Source organism: Pantherophis guttatus, chromosome 2 (assembly GCF_059756535.1).
Source record: "Pantherophis guttatus breed Tessera chromosome 2, ASM5975653v1, whole genome shotgun sequence".
Classification (NCBI taxonomy): Eukaryota; Metazoa; Chordata; class Lepidosauria; order Squamata; family Colubridae; genus Pantherophis; species Pantherophis guttatus.
In genome coordinates, this window is record NC_142064.1 from 178,895,256 (window position 1) to 178,920,652 (window position 25,397).

The 25,397-nt window shown below is 36.7% G+C and overlaps 1 protein-coding gene and 1 long non-coding RNA gene across 5 annotated transcripts in view; one reads left to right on the top strand and one right to left on the bottom strand.

Annotated features, from left to right (window-relative positions):
• Positions 1-374: 374 nt before the first annotated feature.
• On the bottom strand, positions 375-25,359 carry LOC132710953 (uncharacterized). The gene is made up of 4 exons (XR_009621697.2): positions 25,231-25,359; positions 11,797-11,941; positions 6,659-6,968; positions 375-1,740 (listed from the first exon to the last, which is right to left on the bottom strand). It is a non-coding gene; the product is annotated as an uncharacterized LOC132710953 (long non-coding RNA).
• The window catches only part of TENM2 (teneurin transmembrane protein 2), a 959,433-nt gene continuing 958,654 nt past the window's right edge, over positions 24,619-25,397 (top strand). For 3 of the 4 annotated variants that reach the window (XM_034406200.3, XM_087887377.1, XM_087887373.1), the window contains exon 1: positions 24,644-25,286. The gene's annotated coding sequence lies outside the window, so the exon portion shown is untranslated. Of the gene's footprint in view, positions 25,287-25,397 lie in introns of all 4 variants that reach the window. The other variant, XM_087887374.1, reaches the window with a different exon arrangement.

Sequence of the window (25,397 nt, forward strand, 5' to 3'; positions counted from 1 at the left end):
TGATCTTCATAGAAGTGATTAGAGTGCTGTCTAGGTTGGCTGCCATTTGCTCTTTGGTCCCTTGCCCTTCCCCTTGCCCTGATTGTGTAGTGAGCAGAGACATGATCTGGAATATTGTCCATATTTCTTTGTAGCAGTGGAAATTATTACCAATCTTAAAGGAAGCTGAATTTCCATTTCTGAAGAGGCCATATTTGGAGTCAGGAGTTCAGATAACTGATCCAGTCTCCAATTTTCCATTTTAGGAAAGATTGTTGAAATAGTGGTGGTGTACCAACTATGTAGTATATATTATTTTTTATTGAAGAAATGTTTAACAAGGTAAAAGCAAATATTAGAAAGGAAACAAAGAAAACAAAGAATATCAAGCAAGAAAAATCAGAAAAGAAATAATAAAAGAAAGAAAAGGAAAAAAGTAAAAGGGAATGGAAGGATATAAATAAGTAGTTTCTAATCTTTTTGACACTGTTACACTGTAAATAAATTTTTGTTTTACCTTCCTTCTCTAAGGTTACATCATAAATTCCTTCTTTCATAAGCTACCTTTTCTACCCATTCAATTCTTAAATCATAAGAGATTTTTTTTATTCTTTGCCAGCAATAAGTCCATAAGGTGTTTCCAGTCATTAATAAGTATATTAGTTGATCTTTCTCTAAGTAAACAAATTAATTTTAGTTCCATCATGTTCATCAACCATTCCTCCATTGTGAATATATCAGTCTTTCCATTTTTGTGTCCATATAGTAATCTCACAGCAGTGATCATATAAAAATATTCTTTTATGGCTGTATATGCACTAATCATCAACAAAGTTCTGGTTTCAGTTGAACCTTAGTCTTGTATTAGTGTATTTGATGTATTTGAACCCAACATGTTTCTAGCTTTTCTTACCAGGCATGTTGCCCATATTTCGGACATAAATTTGAAGTACCCTTATGAATAGGATGGTCTAAATCACAGGTGTCAAACTCGTGGTCCGCGGGCTGGATGGGTCACGTTCTGGTCCCACTCCTGCCCAGTTTAGGAAAGGTGAAAAAAGTCCCGATAATCATGTGACATCACTGTGATGATGCAAGTTTGACACCCCTGATCTAAATCATGATCTCAATAGAGATAGGATACATATCTTGGTCCTATTGGCCCTTAAGCAGCATTCTATACTATTGCTCTTACTGTTTAACTGACTGCCTATGAGGTCTGATGATTTAAGGCACTGTTTTATGGTGGTTTCACTTCTTCCTTAGTGGTTAATTTCAGCCATTTTTGTGGGAAGTCAGAAGTTAGCTCTATACCTCCTGTTATGGATGGGAGGCAGAAGACTTGATTTTCTCTCACTTGCTCTTCAAAATTTAAGTGAAGTCACTGGCTCAACTGTTGATTTAGGATGCAATATCATCAATATGCTGGTTTTTGTTTTTGTTTTTTAAAAGTAAGATAATACTATTTGTACTTTGAGGTTCTTGTAAATGCCGATGTTATCTCTGGACAGGCGGGCAGATGTCAAAGAACAGGTTTACAATGTTGGGATCATTCTAGACAAACAGCTTCTGTAGTGGTGCTTTTCTGTGGTGGTACAAATTCTCTGTGTAGGCCTCCCTACAGATAACAGAGTTTTTTCTTCCTGCTGACTTCTTCCAAATAAAATTAATCCAGAAGGATTTAGGTCCTCTCTAATGAAATGCTCATGGGAAGTATTACTCTCTGATGATTAAAACACTGTTATATTTTGTCAGGATGATCTGAAATGAAAAGAAAATTAGGAAAGTGTGTTGTGTTGCTGAATCAAAGATCCTAGACTTCTGCTTTTCACATATTTCTCACAGTCTCTTTTACTATGCACAATATTCCTAATTCTAAAGTGTATTACAAGGTCACTAGCTTTGTGAAGACAGTGTCCAGTCAATCATTTATGACTTGCTCTGATTTTCTTTATTTCAATATATATCTTTCTTCTACTTGGACTTCAAAATGAACATTCCATCCAGTTTATATGTTGCTTACTTTTCAGTTTTCTAATTCATAAATCTCTATATACAAACAAATCCTAACACAAACGCTTTCTTAAAAGACCTCAAATGGTATGCCTTCTATAAACCAATATGCTTTGGTTGTACAAAATTGTAGGACTGGCCCTTAATTAGCTTTTCCTCAACACATGCATATTGTGACAATTTGTTTTAATCTATACAACTGCAGAATTGAAGCATATGTTAAGATGTGCCTCCAATGTAACAAATTCTTTGAAAAATATGTCACAACTACTTGATTTGAAAATATTGATCTTTTAAAAAAAAGTTATGGGGGAAATTTCATAACACTAGAATGTACCGGTAGATGTATTTGAAGATTTAGAGTTGAAGGTCAATATCTTCTTGGTCAAACAGCTTTCTGTACAGCAGGAGCCAGGAATATCTGTGTTTTCTGATCTATCTTTCATCTCAGACAGATCTTTCCAGCTGCAACCAGCTGCTACCAGATGGCTGTCTTATCTTTCTAGACCAGAAAAGCCTTCTTAATTTGAATTTTAAAAAGTCTATCCTATACTGAGTTTTAAAAATCTCTGCCACATAACAAACTCAGAAAGCTTTCTAGTTGGTATGATTACTTTTGTTGGTGATGGTGCTACAATAAGCTATTTTAATTATTACATTAATGGTTGTTTGGCCAGTTGCATAAACTGACTCTCATAGCTGAACAATTTACACTTCTTTCCAATCTGAGATTGATAAAACAATGGCCATGGCAATGTTGGGTTGTATCATGCAATATTTCCATCATGGCCTACTATGTCCTGCTCTAAGATATATTTTGCCCTACTTTATTGTTTACAAAACTGAATTACTATATTTATTAATTATATGCATCTAACATGTGGTCTTCTTTTACTATGCCATGAATGTATGAATAGTTACAAAACAAGCTAGTACAATTAATTTTTAAAAATTTATTAGCTAGTTGAATGAATGATGTTACACCTATATTGAATTTGTTTAATTTGAGAAAAGTATAAATGAGAGATATGTTTAAGTACACCCATCTTCCCTCTGATATGAGTGAATATATTGATACTTGATAGGGATGATGGATTATGTAGAGTAGCTATTCCATAAAATGAGGGGCTCCTTCTATTTTCAGAAAAATGTAAACCAGTGGTAACTTCCACAGGAGAACGTTGGGGTAGTTTTCCCCTTTATTCTCTTTCCACCATTTATGTCTCCACTTTTGCATTGAGCTTTAAAGATCTGATTAGTAAAAGAAATATGTGTTATTTATTCATGTGGCTGAGTTTAAAGAAAAATTAATATGCAATGCTGTGACTATTTTCAGTTTATCATTCAGTTTTTCCACTCGGGTTTATTTTTGCTATATCTGGGGATTTTCATAATCTTATAGTTTTGAATGCTATCATATGCTGATCTCAGACCAAAAATGTATACATTCAAGCTGTCTCTTTAAAAAGCACCTTTGGGACAACCATGACCTGGATGGTTGAGAGTCTCCATAGACATTTATTAGTGAGTGTAGCTCTTGAGGTAGACAACCATTTTGTTTATTTGATCACACTGCAAAGAACTGCATTGTCATTGCAAAAATGTGGTATAGAAAATATGTTTTCTTTTGTGAAATTGTGCCACCACAAATACCAGAATTAATAATATTGGATTAAAATGTCAGTCTTTCAAAGTCTCATGGGACTTGATTGGAAGCCACCCAGATTTGAATATAAAATGAGGATTTATATATATATATATGTATATGTATATGTATATGTATATGTATATGTATATGTATATGTATATGTATATGTATATGTATATATATATATATATATATATATATATATATATATATATATATATATATATATATATATATATATATATATATATATATATATTTGTTTATGTAAGTTTTCACGGGTATGTATGTGTGTATAGTTAATATTTCGGGTTTCTTCCCGTGTAATTGTGGATATATATATATATATATACCCTTTTAGGGTTATATCCACAATTACATGGGAAGAAACCCGAAATATTAACTATACACACACACACACACACACACACACACACACACACACACACACACACACACATATATATATATATATATATATATATATATATATATATATATATATATATATATTACTTCAGATTTATATACCGCCCTTCTCCCTAGGGACTCAGGGCAGTGTACAGCCAAGTAAAAACACATAAATACATAATACATAGATTAAGAACAGATTAAAAGGAAATATCTCAATTTGGCCCACAATTTAAAAAGACAAACAAATTTAAAATCATTTAAAATCATTTAAAAGGATTTGTTAGGCCAGCCCGGCTTGTTGAAAAAGGAAAGTTTTAAGGGAACGGCGAAAGGCACGAAGGTCTTGGATTCTCCTTATCTCTGGGGGCAGTTGATTCCAGAGGGTGGGAGCCCCCACAGAGAAGGCCCTCCCCCTGGGGGTCACCAGCCTGCATTGCTTGGCTGATGGCACCCCGAGGAGTCCCTCTCTGTGGGAGCACACGGGTCGATGGGAGCTCGTCGGTGGCAGAAGGTGGTCTCGAAGATAACTAGGTCCTATGCCATGGAGCGCTTTAAAGGTGGTAACCAACACCTTGAAGCACACCTAGAAGACCACTGGGAGCCAGTGCAGCTCACGCAGGAGCAGTGTTATGTGGGAGTGCCATGCAGCTCCCGTAATTACCCGCGCGGCCGCATTCTGGACCAGTTGGAGCCTCCAGGTGCTCCTCAAGGGGAGCCCCATGTAGAGAGCGTTGCAGTAGTCCAGGCGAGAGGTGACAAGGGCATGAGTGACTGTGCACACGGAATCCCGATCAAGAAAGGGGTGCAACTGGCGAATCAAGCGAACCTGATAAAAGGTCCCCCTGGCAACAGCCATCAGATGTTCCTCCAAGGACAGCTGTGTATCCAGGAGGACACCCAGATTGCGCGTCCTCTCCACGGGGGCCAAAGACTCGCCCCCGATAGTCAGCAATAGAGTCAGCTGACTATATCGGGATGCTGGGAACCACAGCCACTCGGTCTTGGAAGGATTGAGCTTGAGCCTGTTCCTCCCCATCCAGATCCATACAGACTCCAGGCACTGGGCCATCACTTCAAGGGCATCGCTGGGGTGGCCTGGGGTGGAGATGTACAGCTGGGTGTCATCAGCGTACTGGTGGTATCTCACCCCAAAGCCATGGATGATCTCGCCCAGCGGCTTCACATAAATGTTGAACAGAAGGGGCAAGAGGACTGACCCTTGCGGCACTCCACAGATGAGAGGCCTCGAGGTCGACCTCTGCCCCCCTGTCAACACAAACTGCGACCGGTCAGAGAGGAAGGAGGAGAACCACCGTAACACGGTGCCCCCCATCCCCAACTCTTCCAGCCGGTGCAGCATGATACCATGGTCGATGGTATCAAAAGCCGCTGAGAGATCTAATAGGACCAGAACAGAGGAGCAACCCCTGTCCCGAGCCCTCCAGAGATCATCAACCAATGCGACCAATGCCATTTCCGTGCTGTGCCCAGACCTGAAACCCGACTAGAATGGATCTAGATAGGACGTTTCATCCAGGAATTGTGGAAACTGTTGTGCGACCACATTCTCAACAACCTTCGCCACAAAGCGAAGGTTGGAGACAGGACGGTAGTTAGCCAATACTGCCGGGTCCAGGGAGGGCTTCTTGAGGAGAGGCCTCACCACCGCCTCTTTCAAGGCAGCCGGGAAGTGACCCTCACTCAACGAAGCCTTGATAATTCCCTGGAGCCAGCCTCGTGTGACCTCCCGGGAAGCCAGTACTAATCAGGAGGGACACGGGTCCAGTAAACATGTGGTCGCATTAAGTCTCCCCAAAATCCTGTCCACGTCATCCGGAGTCACAGAGTCAAACTCTTCCCAGGTAACATTCTCAAAACTATTCTTCGCCATCCTGCCCAGATCTACCCAGTCAGAGTCCAAATCCCGCCGGATCTGAGCGATTTTGTCATACAGATATCGTCCAAAATCCTCAGCCCTGCCCTCCAAGGGGTCCTCCCGCACTCCCGGTTGAAGCAGGGAGCGGGTCACTCTGAACAGGGCCGCCAGACGATTCTCTGATGACCCAATAAGAGCAGAAAAGTAATTAGACTTCGCCACTTTTATCACCACTAGATAGGTCTTAATATGCGACCTTACCAGTGTTTGATCAGATTCGGTGAGACTGGCCCTCCAACCGCTCTCCAGGCGTCTTTTCCGGCGCTTCATCTCCCTCAGCTCCTCAGTGAACCAAGGAGCCACAAGGGATCGACACCGGGTCAGAGGCCGCAAAGGCACGACTCGATCTAAGGCTCCGCTAGTGGCCCGATCCCAGGCCGCCACCAGGTCCCCGACCGAGTCATGTGCTAAACTATATAAATAGTTTAAACTATATAAATAGTTTAAATAAATAAACTAGGATACACTAATAAAATTTTGGATCATCATAGAAGAACTAATTCCAAAACCCACCTCATTTTATAAGCAGGACTTCTTAAGACAATCTTAGTGAACAAATTTATTTTTATGAAGAGAAACATTGCAAGCTGTTAAGATTTCATAGGTTGTTTTTTTTTTAAAAAAAGAATCAATACATTCAATTGTGCTTAGAAGCTAAAAAATCTTACCAGGACTCTTGCTTGGATGATATTCGGACCTCTACCACAGATGTATTAGCTGACATGAGAACGAACAGCATTTAGATTTATTGAAATTTATAAGAAATATATTACAATTTATTTTCTCCAAATACACTGTAAATTATAGGGTTTTCCATCTCTCAGGCTTCTTTGGAAAGATCTTGCTATAAATGACAGACCACTATACTTGGAATTACTTTTTCAAATAATATGTATTATTTTTACATAATAAAAAATTGAAATAGATTTTCCATTTGCCTTCAAGTTTTTCAGTTCCAGTGTTCAGTTTTCATTCAATCTATAACACAAGATTAATATGAAATAAATATTGTTGCATTTGGAATACATATATTAGTTAATCTATTAAGCTGATCGTAAATTTGTATGTTGTAATAAAGCTATTTTGGCTTTTTTATGAGGTCTGTTTGTGTTATTTGTGTTTTTATTGTTCATATATCATTTGTTTAATTCATTAATAAAAAAAACAGCTAAATTATTTTAATGTGGTTTGAGTTGTCCTGTGAAATTTATTTTTAATAGTACATGCACATTTGTAAAATAAATTATCAGTCATTGCTTCAAACGCATCCTCCCAAATTAAAAGAATTGTATGTTACAAATTGTATAATTGTATTTCCAAACAAACAAATAAACAAAGGTTAGTTCAAGGTTTTCTGTTTGCCAGGTGAAGCAGGAAAAGTCTGGGGAAAAAAATACTAGTATAGTAGACTTTTAAAATTCACTCTGTGATCTACTATCTTAAATATTTTAGATGTGGAATATCACCAATGTGAAAAGATGTTTTTTTCCCTAGCTCTTCATACATCTCTACAAAAGACCAGAATAAGAATACTCTGAGACTTTTCTGGAGTTATACTTGCTTCAATAATATTACTTGATGAAATATAGAAATAAAGGTGAATACCAATGTTGACTATAAATTAATATCTTATTATCACAATGTTCTTTTAATTTGGGACCATATGCAATGGTTACTAAAACCATTGTTTTAGTAAAAAAAATATAACCAAACCAACATCCAAATTAAAACTTCCTTTACCAATTTAACCCAATAAAACAAAACAAACACAATGCCTTCCACACTCAAGTGAGATCAGTTTAATATCCTATTTTTTTTATATTATCCCATCCTCCTATATATAGAAATGAACTAATGAAGTTAATAGAGTATGCAGTGTATTGTTTTGATTTTCAAAGTCAAGGTAGCTAAGGCGTGTTCCATCCTCTTCTTTATTGTTCTGCACCCAGCAAATTATTCAGGAAGAGATTTAATAATATTAAAAAAAAAAGTCAGGATATTTATCTGGTTCTCGTCCCGCAGTTATATACAAAAATGTGAATAAATGAACTCTCACATTTTCACGTTTCATTTAAAAAACACAAATTATACAGATTCTAGTGGGTTTTTTTTCTTTTGATTTGCCTTTCATGTCAATAATTTACTTTATCTTAAAATTACCATATTTGTTAAGAAATATAATTTGGTCTGAAGTTCTGCATGGTACATTTCAGTCATAAATTCAGTATGAACTATCATGCTGGTTAAGTGTTTGTAAGAAGTAACAGTCTGAAAAAAAACACCTTAAGGGAAAAAAAGAGTTAATACATGCACTGCCAAAGCGAGCATACTTCATTCCTGTTCTGAAACAATTTTGATATATAGCTAGCTTGAACTGAGACCTTTTATAGACATTTCATTTTATAACGTCTTCTGATATATAGTTCACAATATATTTTGTTTTTAGATGATTTGGAATAGTGGTAAAAATATAGATTCACATGTATCTAAGGAATTTCTAAGCATATTGACCAATGGGAGGAGTTTGCTATTTCAAATTTTAAAATTGTTTGTATATTTTAAAAGTTATGTGTTAATACTTAAAATGAATAAAAGGACCAAATAAATGTTGCATTCCTGTATGGCTTTTTTTTACTGGGCAGACCAAAAAAGGAAAAAGACATTTTTTAAAAAATCTACAAATGAATTCAGAAATAACTTTTCTGAACCTTTCTGCAAAGTATTTTAGTTTAAATACTTCTTACCAAAACAAAGCAGAACAAAATCTTAAATTACTCTGTTATAAATATTATTAATTAAATAATAGTTGTGTTTATTTTATTTCTATAATGGTTTTGTTGGGCACCATAGAAACAGGCTATATCAATCTTTAGATTGTAGTGTTATATATTTTTAATATTTGTATTATCTGTATTTTATCTTGGCTGTTCACCGCCCTGAGTCCTTCGGGAGTAGGGCGGTATAGAAATTTGATTAATAAATAATAAATAAATAAATAAATTATATCACAGTGGCCTAAAGGTAAAGATGCTGGGCCCTCACTGTTGTGGCTCTGTCCTCCGAGCCTATCTTATCGGAGGAAGAAGGCTCCGAACATGAAGGAGAGGAGACGGCCAGGCCTCCCTCTCCAGGCCCCTCCTCTCTGGCAATGCCTCAGGTGTCTGCCGAGGGAGAGGAGATTGACCAGGAGCCAGGTGTCTCCGATGACAGCGATGAGGGTGATAAGTCGTTCCTGGATCCATGCCAACGAAGGCGAGATAAACGCTTGCAGCAGATGAGGAGGCGTGCCAGGGATTAAGCTGAGTCACTGGACCACACCCCACAGGCTATATAAGAGAGTGTGGTGGCCATTTAGACTCTGTGACGGACAAAGCTAATCTCTGGCGAAGCACTTTGCACCTTCGGACACAACACCTATTTTGCTGTGGATTCAATTACGAACTGTGTGTATTTTTTGTCTGGGTTATCGGAGTAAAAGCCCTTGGCAAGCAGCCATGGAGTTGCTGCCAAGTTCCTTATCACTGACGTTGTGTGTTTGAAAAGTTTATTTAACCCTCGGCTGGCTGATTGGGTGTGTGTTTGGTACGGGGACAGAACACTCACTTGGAAAAGTTGAGAGCTCAATCCTAGGTAATAGCAGTTGTTTCTCTGCTAGGGCACAAAGAAAAACAAATCCTACATAGGGATCTGATCAGTAAATGTTGAGCTCCATCAAGTTGTCCGGCTCTACCCCAAATAGGGACTACTGCAGGGGTGAAATGCTCCCGGTTAGGACCGGATCACCTGATCTGGTAGTGATAGTGGTGGGTGGTTCAGAGAACTGGTGGCAAAAATCCCTGCGCCCCCCCCCCACCATGCCCAGCTGAGTCGCACGATCATCAGAGGCTTTTTTTTTTTTACTTTTTAAAAGCATTTTTTCTACAACTTCTTCCATTGAAAAAATGCTTTTAAAAGTTTAAAAAAAAGCCTCTAATGATCGTGCGGCTCAGTTGGGATCTCAGAGAATTTTCAAAGCATTTTTTTCTGCAACCTCTTCCGGGGAAGAGGTGGTTAAAAAAATGCTTTGAAAGGCTCTGACGATCAGGTAACACAGCTGGGATTGTCAGAGCCTTTTCAAAGCATTTTTTAACCACCTCTTCCGCTGAAGAGGTTGCAGAAAAAAATGCTTTAAAAGTCTCTGACGATCCCAGCTGAGTTGCCTGATCGTCAGAGAGACTTTTGAAAGCATTTTTTAAATCGATCAGGCAACTCAGCTGGGATCATCAGAGAGACTTTTAAAGCATTTTTTTCTGCAAACTCTTCAGCGGAAGAGGTGGTTAAAAAAATGCTTTGAAAAGGCTCTGACGATCCCAGCTGTGTTCCTGATCGGCAGAGGCTTTTCAAAGCATTTTTTTGCATTTGCAGAAAAAATGCTTTGAAAAGTTAAAATAAAAAAAAGTTGGCCATGCCCACCCAGTCACATTACCCCCTCACTAAGCCACGCCCACAGAACCGGTAGTAACAAATTTTACATTTCACCCCTGGACTACTGGATTATAAAAAGGGAGTATTATTGCTATCAAATTATGTTCTACATATCTCCATGATTGTTTACAAATAGTTAAATGTTTATAATTTTCTCTAGGATTAGAGCACTAAAATGTTTTAGGTACTAACCCTCCACAAGTTCACTTCCTTATGATTCTACAGAAGCAAAATAATTTGATTGAAACCTTTGTTTGCGCTAGTTGTATTTAAGTTTCAAGTCTCATTTAAATCAGCATAGTTTGACTGAGGTAGTAAAACACATAACAATGTGCCACAAAGTGACAAAAACAGAAATTTATAGATCTAGGAAGTCTAAATATTATATTTATATTAAATATTATATTTATATATTTCTCAAGGAAGAGCCCATTTTCCACTCATTTTTAGCCCAGCAACATACTAAATACACATTTTTTTTTATAATACAAATAAATAAAGAGGCAGAGAGAGTCACCAGAAAATTAACAACCAATTAAAAGATGATTCTATATAAAGAAGTCTGGCCTCAAGAAGAAAAGAAAATATTTCAGCTTTTGAACAAGCCATCTTAAATTCGACTGTACTGAAATAGATTGCTTAGTCAAAATACGGATGGGTGTTGTTGATCCTGCTGTAACCATTCATCCAATTTATGCTCATGCTGGAGATAAAAATAATGTGCATAAGATATCACATTATTTTGTAACTTTAAATTAAATGACAATGTACTTTGTTTTTTGGCCTTCAAAAGCAAAATTTGTGGCAGATTGAAAAATGTTTCCTTTCTATGTTGGGTTTTTTATATATAAAACAATATTTTTTGTATAAAATACTTTATAAAATAGTATCTTAGAGAACATGTAGGTAACCTTCAGGGAATGGACAAATTCCAAGGTTTCAGATGTCTGGATCCAGTTAAAACTGTCTTGGCCTTGGGCTTGTAAGGACTGGAGTCAGTGAGATTACATCCAGACAAAGCCATTGTATAAACAAGGACAGATGGCAGAAATCATCAAGGCTGGAAATTAAGAGCTATAAGGGTATTGAAAATGATCCATGAGTCAAAGCTTGGTATTTACATACCATGTAAAGCTCGGGATCCTGGGTGTAATTATATGGGGGGAAAAAAGTTGTAAGTACAGGTTCCTAACTTCAAGTTGGTGTCAATTATTAACAACCACATATAAAACTTATTGAGTTTGTTATTTATATGCCACCCAGAATCACCTTGTGATATGGGCAGCTATATGAATTGTTTAAATAAATAAACAGATTCTTTTTAGGATTAACTGAGCACAACCTGGCCTTGTAGATCTCCCAATGGTGTATGGATCATTGGTATTATCACGTTTATCCAACTTTTTGTTGGTCATCTTTTTTCTTCTTTGTCCTAACTTCCCAGCATCGTAGACTTCTCAAGAGAACTGGATCTTCACATAATGGACCTTAAAAAAAAAGCTATGTCATTTATATTTCAAGTGAGAATAACTAGATTAATTTGCTTTGTTCACTATGCCTGGTATTCTGAAGACCTTTTCTAACATTGAATTTCAAAAGCATCAATCCACTTTCTAACTTGTTTCCTTTTTTGTTACCACCAAGCATCATAACCATTGCCATTCTGATCTATTTAGATATAAACACATTGCAGCATTTAAATTTATTTTCCAAGAACTTCATTGCTACCAGGCAAAGTGCTAGTCCATGCTATATTTATTGACTTAAAAAAAAAACAAAAAAAAAACCCACCCTGATTGATAGTTGATCTTAAACGGCAGAAGGTATCCATCACTTGAATATCTTTATTGTCACTCAAGATTCATTACTGTTCCTGTTGTTATTGTTTTGACTATATTTAATCACAGTCCAATTTTTTTCACTGTTCCTTGACTTCATTACCAGAACTTACAAATCATTTATATTTCCAGCTATCAAAAAATGCCTTCATTACAGCACAGATTATTGCTGTTGGTTCCTCAGTACTAAACCTATACTCATCTTCTTCCAATCCAAACTATCTCTATACAGCATATAGGTTGAGTAAATAAGGAAAGAGTATTCAACCATGACTTTTTGTCAACCTAGAGAGACAAGCCAATTTATTTCCTCATGTATGCTCCAGGTTATGGCTTATTATTCTTTGTAATGATTTCACATAAGAAAAATGAGATGTTATGGGGTACCTATTTTCCTAAGGATATTCCACAGATTAATATAGTCAGCACATATTATCAAACTATGTTTTCTTCCTTTATTATTTCCATCTTTAGCATTCCAGCTTTTTTCCAGCTTCATGTTCTATTCATTTCAGGTTGAACTTGACCAAAATAATCATCAAATCTTCTGCATCAGTAGTTAAAAAACACATTTGAATTGTCAAAAAGTGATCAGCATATTATTTTATAATGCACTGCATTACACCTAAGCACTCACTTTACTATAGTTGCCCTTTCTTTGAAGGTTGAATGAAAAGCCTTCCTATGTTTTACGTAACCAACAGATGGCAGTATTGACATAATAGAAGCTCTGACGTGTTTCATAACATCCTTGTAACATTCACTTTTTTTCTTCTGCTTTTTCAGCAGGAAGTTATTGGGAAAAAAAAGCTTGCTTTGCTATCATTTATGAAATGGAAACTTGTCTAAGTACTCATCAGAGTCCTTCAGGCAAAATGTTGCAATTGAATTTTTAATTGCCGAAGAGTCTTTCCAACTGAAATACACTACTAAACGCAGTTTGTTAATGGTAATATGCTCGTGTAAATACTTTGCATTACTGGGCCAAACAATGTAAAGCAGGTAAACTGGGAAAAGTTAATTTGTGTAATAAAGAATGGATGACCTATGAGAGTAAGTGATGAGTTTCACATGACAAAGTTTGATGAAATAATTTAAGAGAATTAGTGGATCAGTTGAAAATAAATTGCTGCCAAGCTCAGTATTTTATAGAAATGTATGAGTTAGCGATTGTTTTTTCAAAATTGGAAGGTTTGTGCAAGATGGTTCCTCGCAGGCTGACGGCCAAGATTAAAGCTTCCAGAGTTGAAATTTTCAGCACAAATCTCACACTGAGAATGAACCTCAGGAATTTCTTCACAGCACTGTGACAGCTGACAAAACATGGGCTCATCATTATGACCTAGAAACAAAGTGTCAGTCCATGGAATAACCCTGCAGGGGGAAAAAAAAAATAAAAACTCAGGCTTCAGGAAAAAAAATGTTATAATTTTGGGGAATATAGATGGGGTTATTCACATGGATCTCCTTGAAATTGAAGCCAGTATAGCCTGAGAGTATTGCAAAACTTTGAACCAATGATTAAGCAAAGTTCAGAAGCACAAGGGAAAAAAACATGCTGCAATATGACAATACTAGGTATCCCTAGTGTTCTTCAAGAGGCAATTGCAAAGTTAAATCTTACTGTCTTGTCCTACTCACTTGTCCACTCCAGACTTGGTATTCTGTGACTTTCATCTTTTTTCAAAAATGGAAGAAATACCTCAACAGATATCAGTTTGACTTCAATGAAGAGAATGGATTACTAGGGCTTGGTTGAAGAAAAAACTGCTCGTTGTGATGGATTTAAGAAACTTGTGCATCATTGGCAGAAATTGCATAGTGATATATAGTTTCTTAAATAAAAAATAAATTATTTTTTATTTATGAATTTATTTTTCTGAATGGAAATATAAGTAGCTAGGTATCCCAAAGACACCAATCTAGTCTTGATATAGACTCCACTAGTACTCTGAAAGATCTCAGGTCTTACTCTGTAGAATATTGAACACTGTCCAATTTAAAAGGCCAATCATTCAGCACCTTAATATTCTCTAGTACTCTGAAATAAATCTACTTATCCACCTTCTTGAAACTGCCTGAGAAATAAAAAGCAGGAGGGGGAAAACTAATTGTCATGTCTTGATAAGCATATTTTGTTCGTTCCTTTATATACCAGAAGAAACACTTAACAATTTTATTTTTATTTAAGAGCACTGATACCATCCCATAGGTTTGCCATAAATCATCAGTAAGCAGGTTGTGACTGGGGAAATGCAACTATGGATGGAAGATCTCTAAGATTTTATTGCCCTAAAACCACAACCACTATATTTTTCTAGGGCTAAGTCTTATAGCCTCTTTCTTCCCATTCAGAACTACATGGCCTCTAGACACAAAGAAGGAGATTTGATAGTATCCCTTAGATGACCATCTCAGTCCTCCTTGGATTCATATGGATATAACTGGATGACTCTCCTAATAATTTTGTGTTGATATAAAATAGGCGAGGAGAGATGGACACTGTAGATGGTACTCTACAAAGCAGAGCCCTAGAACCCTCCATGTCATTGTCTGAAACTAACCCTGAAAGGAGGAGGAAAATCACTGCATCACCATGTCTCCTATCCTACCTTCAATGAGCTGGCCCAGAAGAATGCTATGAGTAGTAGCCAAGAGATTAAGAAGGAGCAAGTTAGTTGCACCACCCCTTCCTGTTCCTAATAACTGCAATCAATGTTGTTTCAGTACTATGCCCAGAACTAAAACTAGAGCAGAAGGAATCTACATAACACATTTCCTTCAGGAAACTGCAACCTGACCAATAATAAAATCTAACGAAATATTCCTAAAATTATTATCATTAATAATCATATTTATGGTAAAGTAAAAATGAAATGTAAAAATAGATTTTGGAGAGTGATTCATAACAATCACTGTCCATTTGTGATAAAAAGATATATTCTAGTTGGTGAAATGAAATAAAATGAACATAAGACAGGATTGTACATATTCAGTTGATTTAATTGACAGATTTTGTGTTTCCATTGGCTTTTTTTAATATATTTCAAATGTCTTACTTATTTCATTAACTCCCCCAAATCAATGCAGCACAATTATTTTTTTACTTACTTTTAAAGTTCCTGAAATAACCTTTTATATTCTTTGATATTCTCAAACAATAGAAAGTTATATTTAAGCTCCTATCATACTGATATCTTTTGTTACAGCATGATTAAGTTAACTGAGCATCCTCATCAGCAGTAGTTCAGCAGGAAATTACTTTTTCATCACTATTCCACAATAGCACATGAAGTTTACTAATTTTATATATTCTTTTTTCTAGCTTGATTCAAAAGTATATGCGATTAATTGTGATCAGACAAAAGATCATACCTGTCTTAAACTATGCTACTGAAGAAGAATAAATGTTGCTAGTTCAATTAGAATTGTTTTGAATTTTATTATGCATAAACATTTTATTACACATAAACATTTCCATTGCTAAAAGAAAAATCTATTAACTGGGCAATGAAGTGAATATATATCTACAAAATAAAGCAAATATTTGATAAATACCAATACATATTATACACTTTCCATATTGTAAGGCTATGGGAGAATGAATTTCTCTATATGAACAGCTCCTAGAGTTTCAGTTTTGGTCTTGAAAGAAATTTGAAGCCAGTTTTTCTGAGTTCGAAGCAATTGGGTTTAGCATACAATGGAATTTTAACAATTTAATTTTAATTTGTTAAATAATTTTAAAGCTTTTAATAATAATAGTATATTATTACAATTATTATATTAAAAAGGTTAAATTTTCCCATGTCCAGTCATGTCGAACTCTAGGGGTTGGTGTTCATTTCTATTTCTTATCAGAGGGAGCCAGCATTGTCTAAAGACACTACCATGTGGCCAGCATGATTATATGTCGAGGTGCACAGATCACTGTTACCTTCTCACCAAAGTGTTACCTATTTATCTACTTGCATTTGCATGCTTTTGAACTGCTAGGTGGGCAGGAACTGGCTCATATAAAAGGAGCTCACCTCATCACACAGTGCTTGGGTCTCAAAGTTGGGTTACTGGCCTTCCAGCTGACAAGCTTAGCATTTTAACCACTGAGCCATTTCACCTCCAATTATTATACTAATAATTATTAAATCGAAATATGGCAAATTTCTGGCTGTGTCAGTGCTACTTTGCAGGAGTGCTGTAGCCCAGAGTTTCAGTAGGGCTTACCTTAGCCCTCAAGAGGCTGGATATACTCATCCTGTCATTGGCTATTGTAGATCATGTGTACTAGTCCTGCTCTAAGCCTTCAGAGGCCAATACTGCAAATTTTTGACATACCTGAGGATTATTGTCTGGGATAAGATTCCCATATTAAGGAGAATGTTGACAGGATAGATTGGACTCTTCGCAATATATGCAGCAAGAATGAGGCCTTTCGGAGAATTTTAACCATTTCCTGAAATGATTTTCATCAGCCTCTACCTTTTGTGAATGTAAGAAATGATACTGATGTGGAGAATTCATGGATCAAAATTTCTGTCAAGTTTGAAAAGAAATATGCAATTGAGTGAAGGAGTTCTGACTTCTTATTGGATGCTGAAGAAGACAAAAATGAAAAAGAAAAATCAAAAGAATGAAATAGAATTATTGGCACATATGGTACCAGCAAAAGCTATTGAAGAATGTACAGATTTCAGGTACCTGCAAAACGGTTTTACAATCCTGCAAAACTGTTCTCAAAGAACTCTGCCTTAATTCACCCCAAATAAATAATAAGAAAGATGAATCCCACGTGTTAGACATTTCTCTGGAATGATACAAATACATTGTTTCTTTAATGTTATCAATGAAGGAACTAAAATTATTCATACTGCAACAGAATTCCTTGATTCAATTGATCTCTCTGGATTGCCACCACACGAACTGGAATTGAAGATAGGATCCTGCATCATTTTAATGAGGACTTTCCAAGGCTTTGCAATGGAACACAGATGATTGTGGAAGAACTTTACAAGAATCTCATTGTAGCAAAGATAAACATTGGTGCGTTCAAAAATGACATTGTTATGATTCCAAGAATTATGCTCAATTTATCACAAAGTGAAGATGTCTCTTTTCAGTGGACACAGCTCTCAATAAGTCATGCTTTGCTCTCACTATACATAAAGCACAAGGGCAAACTATGAAGAATGTGCTGATTTATCTGGTAAAATCCAGCATGGTCAGCTATATCTCACTTTAAGCAGAGGAAAAAGAAATGAAAACCTTAGAGTATTCTTAAAGAATGGCAGATCAACCCCACATGTTTTCATCAAAAGTTTTGTTTATTATTATTATTTAGGATTTAATTTTCAATTTGATTCACACTGGTAACTGGAAAACTTAACAGTTCAAGTCCTAACCAAGGATCTAAGAGTTGTTAAGTAACATCTGAGTATATAGGCAGTTCCAACTAACTTTTTCTTTGTTTTTTTGCAAAGTCAGAATATTCAGGTCCAAAAAGTTCAAAATTTGCATGTATCTAAGTAACCCTCTGGGTATTGCTCCAAGAGCTCTTATTAATATTAGTACAACCATTGATTTCTTTCTCTACACTCACTCAACTTCAATATGCAGATCGCAATATTATTATTATGTAAAAAAGCATATTTTATTTGCAGTTGTAAATAAATTGCAAACTGTAAGCAGTAACAGTCAGAACAATGAAGTTCTGCAACCTTTTCTGGAAACACTTAGAAGAAGTCAGCATCTTTACTTAGAGATAATTGGAAATATTATGTATTATACATTCACATGCATATGTATATCTAACATGTCCTCTCATACAGAAGGATGTGGGAATTAAGTGAGCTTTAACAAAATGCAGCAACATCCATCAGATTCATGCACTGTACTAAGCATTTAATTTATGCATAGCAGATTTATTCAATGAACTTCAACATAGTGGGGAATAACTAGAATAACTAGTACTAAAGTGATGAATAATCAATTAAACATTTATTCAAATCCGAAGTCACACATTTCACACACACACACACACACACACACACACACACACACACACACACATATATATATATATATATATATATATATATATATATATATATATATATATATATATATATATATATATATGATGTGTGTTACAAAAGACAAAAGCAAGTTGTCAGCTTATTCAATTCCTACAATTATTTGTTATATTTTTAATGCAAAGACAAAAATATTTGGGAAATGTTTTCCTAATTAGGACTCAGAGGTGGTATTCAGCAAGTTCTGACCAGTTCTGGAGAACCAGTAGTGGAAATTTTGAGTAGTTTGGAGAATTGGTAAATACCACCTCTGACTGGCCCCACCCCCATCTATTCTCTGTATCCCGAGTTCCATCAGAAGGAAATGGGGATTTAGCAGTAACCTTCCCCTGGAGTGGAGAGGGAATGGAAATTTTACAGTATCCTTCCCGGGAGTGGTGTGGGAATGGAGATTTTACAGTATCGTTCCCCTGCCACGCCCACCAAGCCACACCACACCCACCAAGCCACACCCACAGAACCAGTAGTAAAAAATTTTGAATCCCACCACTGTTAGGACTGATAAGAAAGAGAAAGGGAGAAATAGATCACATATAGATTATGAAAAACAAACAGTATCAGAACAACAAGATTTCCAGATTGGTCATGGCAGCTTTGTTTGTCATTTCTGTCTTTAAATTTTGAATTGAAAAAGATCTAAACCCTCTGATTATGGAATATTTTAGATAAAATAGCATAGTTTCTAGTGTCCCCCCCCGCCCCGCCCCCACAAAAGCCAAGATATCAATGTTATGACTATGGTAATATCTCAAGTTTTGGACCAATTATGATAAAAGGGAAGATTCCTTAAAGCCAAATATTTCTTATATCTGATTCTTATGATGTACATAAAGTTTACCTATTTAATACAACTTTAGACATATTTCCATGAAATTTCCATGAATTACATGATTAAGAGAAAAAGAACGCACATAGTTTGGATTGATTTGTTGTACAAACAACCTTGTTGTTGGGCAGAGCAGTCCAAATTCAAATTTTGTGGATTGAATTTGAAGTTTCCAGAATGGAACTCTATGAAAAAAAAATTGTTTTAGTTTTACTGTAAAAAATGAACATTATTATCCATAAACAGCCAATGCATCACTTGATCGAAAACAGAAATAGGCAAAGACTATCCAAACAGCTATGTATTTCAGTTGAAATCATTGCCCAAATGCCCAGCAATATTGAAATAAAAAAGAGTTCTATTTAATTCATTGTCTAGTGGTGGACAATCACAAATTTAATCACTTTTAGCCCTCAAATCAAGCCAGAAATCCTGGTAACTTCATTGTTTGCCATTTCCTTGTTCTGGGATAATTTTAACCTCCCAGGAATAGCCTTCAGTGTTTAATTTTGAAATTTGGTGACTAACTTAACTGACCTGTATTAACCTTGGAAAAGGTCAGCCAGGTGCTGCCACCTGCTGAGACAATATTTCATGAGAGTGACATGAAGTCTGTTGATAAGCCTGGAGAGAATGAATTATAACAATTTTAATAGAAATTACCTTGAAATCTGTGTATTTTCTTTTTTTCAAATACAATTTTGAAAATGCTTTGCAGTAATAAAAACTGTGATAAAACCAAGTTTATCTGATTAGAAGTGGCATTTTTTCCAAGTTTATTTTGGAATCAATAAATGTAGCTTAAAAATTTCACTGCTTTTACAGAATAATATTTCTGTGATTATTTACAGAATTATGGTTCATTTTTTCACTCTGCATATTAGTATCTCTTCATTATTCTATATACCAATACACATATATGGTGCCTCAATCTACTTTTCTCTATTAAAGTTTCCTCAGCTTTCTTTTCCATTCTCCTCATACTCAATTGACTTTTTATTTGCTTTATTACAATACATAATTTGTAATATTATGTACCATGACAATACTGTTTCAGGCCGGTAGGCTGGTAGTTACAACTGCCAAAATGTATAAAAATAGGTTGATAGCTAAGTAAAGATTTAATGAAGAAATAACTCACAATCTTTTAAAAAAATTATCTCTAAAGTATTTAAGCTTGCCTATGTCACACAACTGCTTTCTTTCCTTCCTTCCTTCCTGCCTGCCTGCTTTTTGCAGACTGGATAAGAGTTTAGTAGAACAAATTGTAAAACAAACACTACCAAATTACAAAATTCCAGACAGTGACTAGATGGAAGCAAAAAAATAATTTCCTATTTTTCTTTGCTGCCATTTATTGAATAGATTTTTTTAGTCTTGTGGAATTGTCTTAGTAAAACTGTCAATATCAGTTTTTCATAATTATCTCTCTGTTCCCCACCCAAACCACTCCCTGTGCTATCATATCTAGACTGCTGAATCTGAATTACTACTAAGTGTTTATAAAGAGATATATAAAATGCTAACAGTATCTAGTAGTTATGCACATGCTCTTCTGTAATGTGGTTAAGCTAACCATTAATAGATCTCATGGGCCATTCTTAGACAGCATATTTGTCATCACTGACTTCAGTACTGTTCTTCCTCTTCTTGACAAATAGCATTTCTGTACATGATGAAAGTAGACTTGAACACAAATGGTCTCTTCAATTTCTCTATTGGATTCTGTAGAATCGGGTAGGTACCTTCTCTGAATTACTCTGGGGGAGGGCAATTTCTTAAATGTGTGACTCTCTCCTAGCAGTGATAGTACAGCTATTGAAAAGCCTACTAGAAAGAGCTGTTTCAGGATTTATTCCCTTCAGTTTAACTGGAGTCTGGGACTAAGGGCTTTAAATGATTGATAAATGATTGAATAATGAAATGTATTACATTTACATATACACTTTGTATGGCTCTTACTATGTACAAGAACAGTACAATTCATCAGTAAGAATTTCTTCTTTGAGTTACTAAACCAAATCTTTTTTCATTAATTTGACAGAGAACTGATACAAAAAAGGTATAATTTTTCTGTGTCATACTAGATAAAATTTCTCTCCCTGATTTTTGGCACGGCTACTAAAAACAACTTTGCAGTATGGTAGTCCTCAACCTATGACCACTCATCAAAATAGAAAAAGTGACCTATGACCTGCACTTGCACTTATGACTGTTGTACCATTCCTGCAGTCATGTGATTGCAATTTGGGGGTTCAGCAACAGGTTTACATTTAAAACTGGTTGCAGCATCCTGCAGTCACAGGATCACGATTTGCAAACTTTTGGGGGCAATTTCTAGGGAAAAAACACGCCTCGCTGGGGAATCTGGATTTGCTTTGTGGCCACTGCAAAAATTCTCATTCAATCAGGTCCAACTCAAGGCATGACAGCAGTGACTTTTGATAGAAATTCTGGTCCCAATTGTGGTTGTAAGTATACCTGTATATGGGAACTATAGATCAGCCTGGTTCTCTGAAGAAGCCCAGACAGGGTCAGATCTGTCTGTTGTTTAACTACTTTTGAATCCCACTGCTGTGCTTTAGCTTAAATATTAATCACATTTTCTTCTGGGTTGATGACTGACAACGCTGTGTTATAGTGGTTACATCCTACTTCAGTGGTGGTTCTAGCCAATTATCTTTTTTGCTGCTTTGTTGCTACACAAAGCCCTTTATGGAAATCATCCAGTAGTTTGAGATGTGCTACCATCAATATTCTATCATTAAAGTTTTAATGGGGGAGGTGGGGAGAAGAAGCTACTCAAGTCCTACTTGACAATTAATTAATGTAATTAATTAAACTTTTGTTGTAGTACCAAAGGTTGTTACAATCTGGATTGGGCAAAACAGGTTGAAACTGAATCTTTGCAAGGGCTTTTTGCTCATTGTGGTTCTTCATATATTCCATTATGATCTCTGGGTGAATCAGCAGAGAGCTTCAACTAAAGAAAGTAAAGGAAAAACGGGTGGAAGTGTTATAGAATAATATTCCTTAAATCAATCTTAAACAGTGATGTCACAAGTGTACTAGATACTAAAACATCAGGAGAAAGTAAATACTGCATAGGGTCAAGGGCAATATACATAAGCATTATAGATGATTCACTAGTTTTGAGGCTAAGCTCAGGAAAGTGAAGAATAAGGAGATCTTGTTAAATGAACAATAAAAGAAAACTCCAAGAAACTCCTATGTAAGTTCAACCTGATTTAATCTAAATATAAAACGTTAACAAAGTTACTATACAAAACACTCAATTCAAAAGGTTGCCTAGCTAGTGTGAGAATTTAATTGTTGGAAATTTTATAAGAAAAAGTGCATAAATTTCAGCAATTAATGAACAATTAATTTACTTCTTGGGGGAAATATTTCTATTTCTGATTGTGTTCGTTAGAAAAGTGGTGATTTCTTTTCTGGAAAAAACTATTTCTTAAGCAAAATTTTCAGGTTATTTCTAGAGAAAAATATAAGCTACACATTTGAGTCTGCATAATAAACAGTTAGCAACTTTGTAATCTCTTTGCCCATGAAAAAAAAATCAAAGTGTTGATGAAATTATTATCTGATATTAAAACTTTAGATAAAGGTGTAATACCACCTAATCTATTGATATATTATAGGAAAATGGAATTATGAATAATCATATATTTTGAGTCAAATAATTCCTGAAAATGGCAGAATTCCGTTTTCCCTCTCATTTTGTCTGATCGGATTTATTTAAAAAAAAAAAGATACATGAGACTCTTCTGTACTTTGGGGCTTCATTTTCTACAATCTATTTCCACATATATTTCTCGGACTGATATAAATTAGAGAGGTCAAACACTGTATTGTTGTATTAAATGTTAAATGTTCTAGATCTATAATGGAAAGTCTGGAAGGAGAGTTAATTCAAGAATTCCCTTCACTAGCATGTAATTGAAAATTGGCAAAAAGGATTGCCAGAATAGTAAATTTTGTAGCATTTAAAACAAGAATCAGTAACCCGTGGGCCACCACAAAGTCCCTTTCATGTGATCTCTGGAACTTCTTAAGATCATGATGCCAAAATTCAATAATAAATCATAAAAAGACAACAAAATGGTTTTGTGGAAATTTCAAGAATAACTTACATTAAACTTTTATTCTCCCAAATCTAAAACAAAATATAGAAACATTTCCAATGCAAATAGCCTATGGATACCTGACTGATGTCATGACAAATGCCATGACAGTGCACTGCAGACCTACTACTGTCAAAATACTATTTCACCCTAAAATCATTCTAATGTGGACAAATGGTTAATTTGTGGCTTGAAAAAAGCCTGTATTTTGTTTTTTAACAGCTATGTGAGAAACAGAGTCTTTGCTTAAGTTCTCACATAGAAAATCATTTCCCCAAATTTTCCAATAAATCTCCAAAACCATAGGGGGTGGGGATGGGAAATCAAATATTTCTGGCACTATCATGCAAGTCTTTTATAAGAGTATAGAAACATAGTCTACTGCAGGTTGATCACAATCCTTTAACTTTCAATGCCATGAAATAAAACCAGTGTGGAACTTTTAGAAGTTGTGCTGTGATAAATGCAAAAAGTTTTTGTGAATGATTGGGTGAGGCAGTGGATATGCTATGTTTTACACACATAAAACGCTATTGGGCCAGGCTTGGGAGATGGGGTGGGGCAAGAGGAAAGAGCCATATATAGAAATTGGATCCCCAATTTAAATTCTTGCTAACAAGAAAGATTAAATTCTGGAGTTCTGCTCCAGAAAAACAAAAAGTGGCTGTAAGGTGTGTTTTAAGACAGACAACGTGTCGCTCAACTCTTTACGCAGAAATCAGACCAATCTTTATATTCCTGCCTGGGAGTATTCCATCATGCAGATAATACGCCTTGCTGGATCTGTATATTACTTATACAAACGTGAGAGGTGTGTATAATGCAGGTTTCATGTGACAGTAAACATTCCGGAACCTTCGAGGCTTTCACTTGGAAAAAAATAAAAATAAACAAGATACATGAGACTCTCCTATTTTGGGGGGCTCCCCATCCCACCTTCGCCTGACAGCAAACCCCTTCCTATTTTAGGTATTTTTGCCATACACACACACACACCCCAATTCCTGTTCCTACGAGGCAATCGTGCAAATAAATCACTGACTCCCTCGATGCAGGAATCGGCAGCCACCCATCTTACCTTTGCCCCGTCGCTGAGATACTGAAAGCAAACCCCACCCTTTCCCCTCTGGTCCCCACGGTTTCCTAAGGCTAGGAGAGCCAACACCGCCTACTCCAGTCCTACCTTTATAAGGAAACCCCTCCTAGCTGCGCCTACGCTCCCCACCCCATGGCAGCATCTCTCTCTCCCCCCCCCCACCCCTCCGCAGCATGCCAGCGCCTGGGGAAAATCTGAGCTTCCCCTTTAAGTGCCTGTGCAGCCGCGAGGGAAACCAAATGCCTCCTTCGCGTCTCACACCCAGCAGAGTCTCTCCAGCCACGCATCCAGCACCGTCACCGCTACCACCACCACCGACCACTCTGCTCGCCGTCGCTTTCGCAGTTCCAGCTGCTCTCCAGCAGCCGGCCGGCCGGGCGCGTCTGTCTACCGCTGCCCTGCGCGCGCGCCGCTGAGCCCGGGGATTGGCTCGCGCCCCTTAATTCAAGGAGCTCGTGCAACCTGGTGGCTGTGCCGCCTTGCCGCCAGGCTGGATTTTCAGAGAGCAGCCGCCGCTGCGCTGCTCGGGTGGCTGGACTCACTTTGGTAGTGCAAGCCGGACTGGCGACCTTGCTTCCCCCCCTACGGCTCTCCCTGCCGGTGACGGCGACGGAGCTAAAGGCTGGGCGACAGTAGAAGCTTTGCTCGCTCGGGATATCACACCTTTTTTTTTCCCTCGGAAGGGGGCCACAACCCCCCCCCCACCCACTCCACCCCACGCCCCCTATTCTCCCGTCGGACAGTGAAGGAATCTGTTCGGGGCTCTGCTGGCTAAGTTGACTCACGGACATGATGTGAGGAGCTCCGCCTGTTCGCCCTGCTGCTACCTCTGCCTCCACTGGTAAATGTTCTCCCTCTCCCTTCTCTTGCGTACTTGTGTGCATGCTCAAGGGTTCTCGGAGCTCTGCAAACGGCGCCTAAAACCGCACACCCCTCTCTCTGTGTGTGTCTG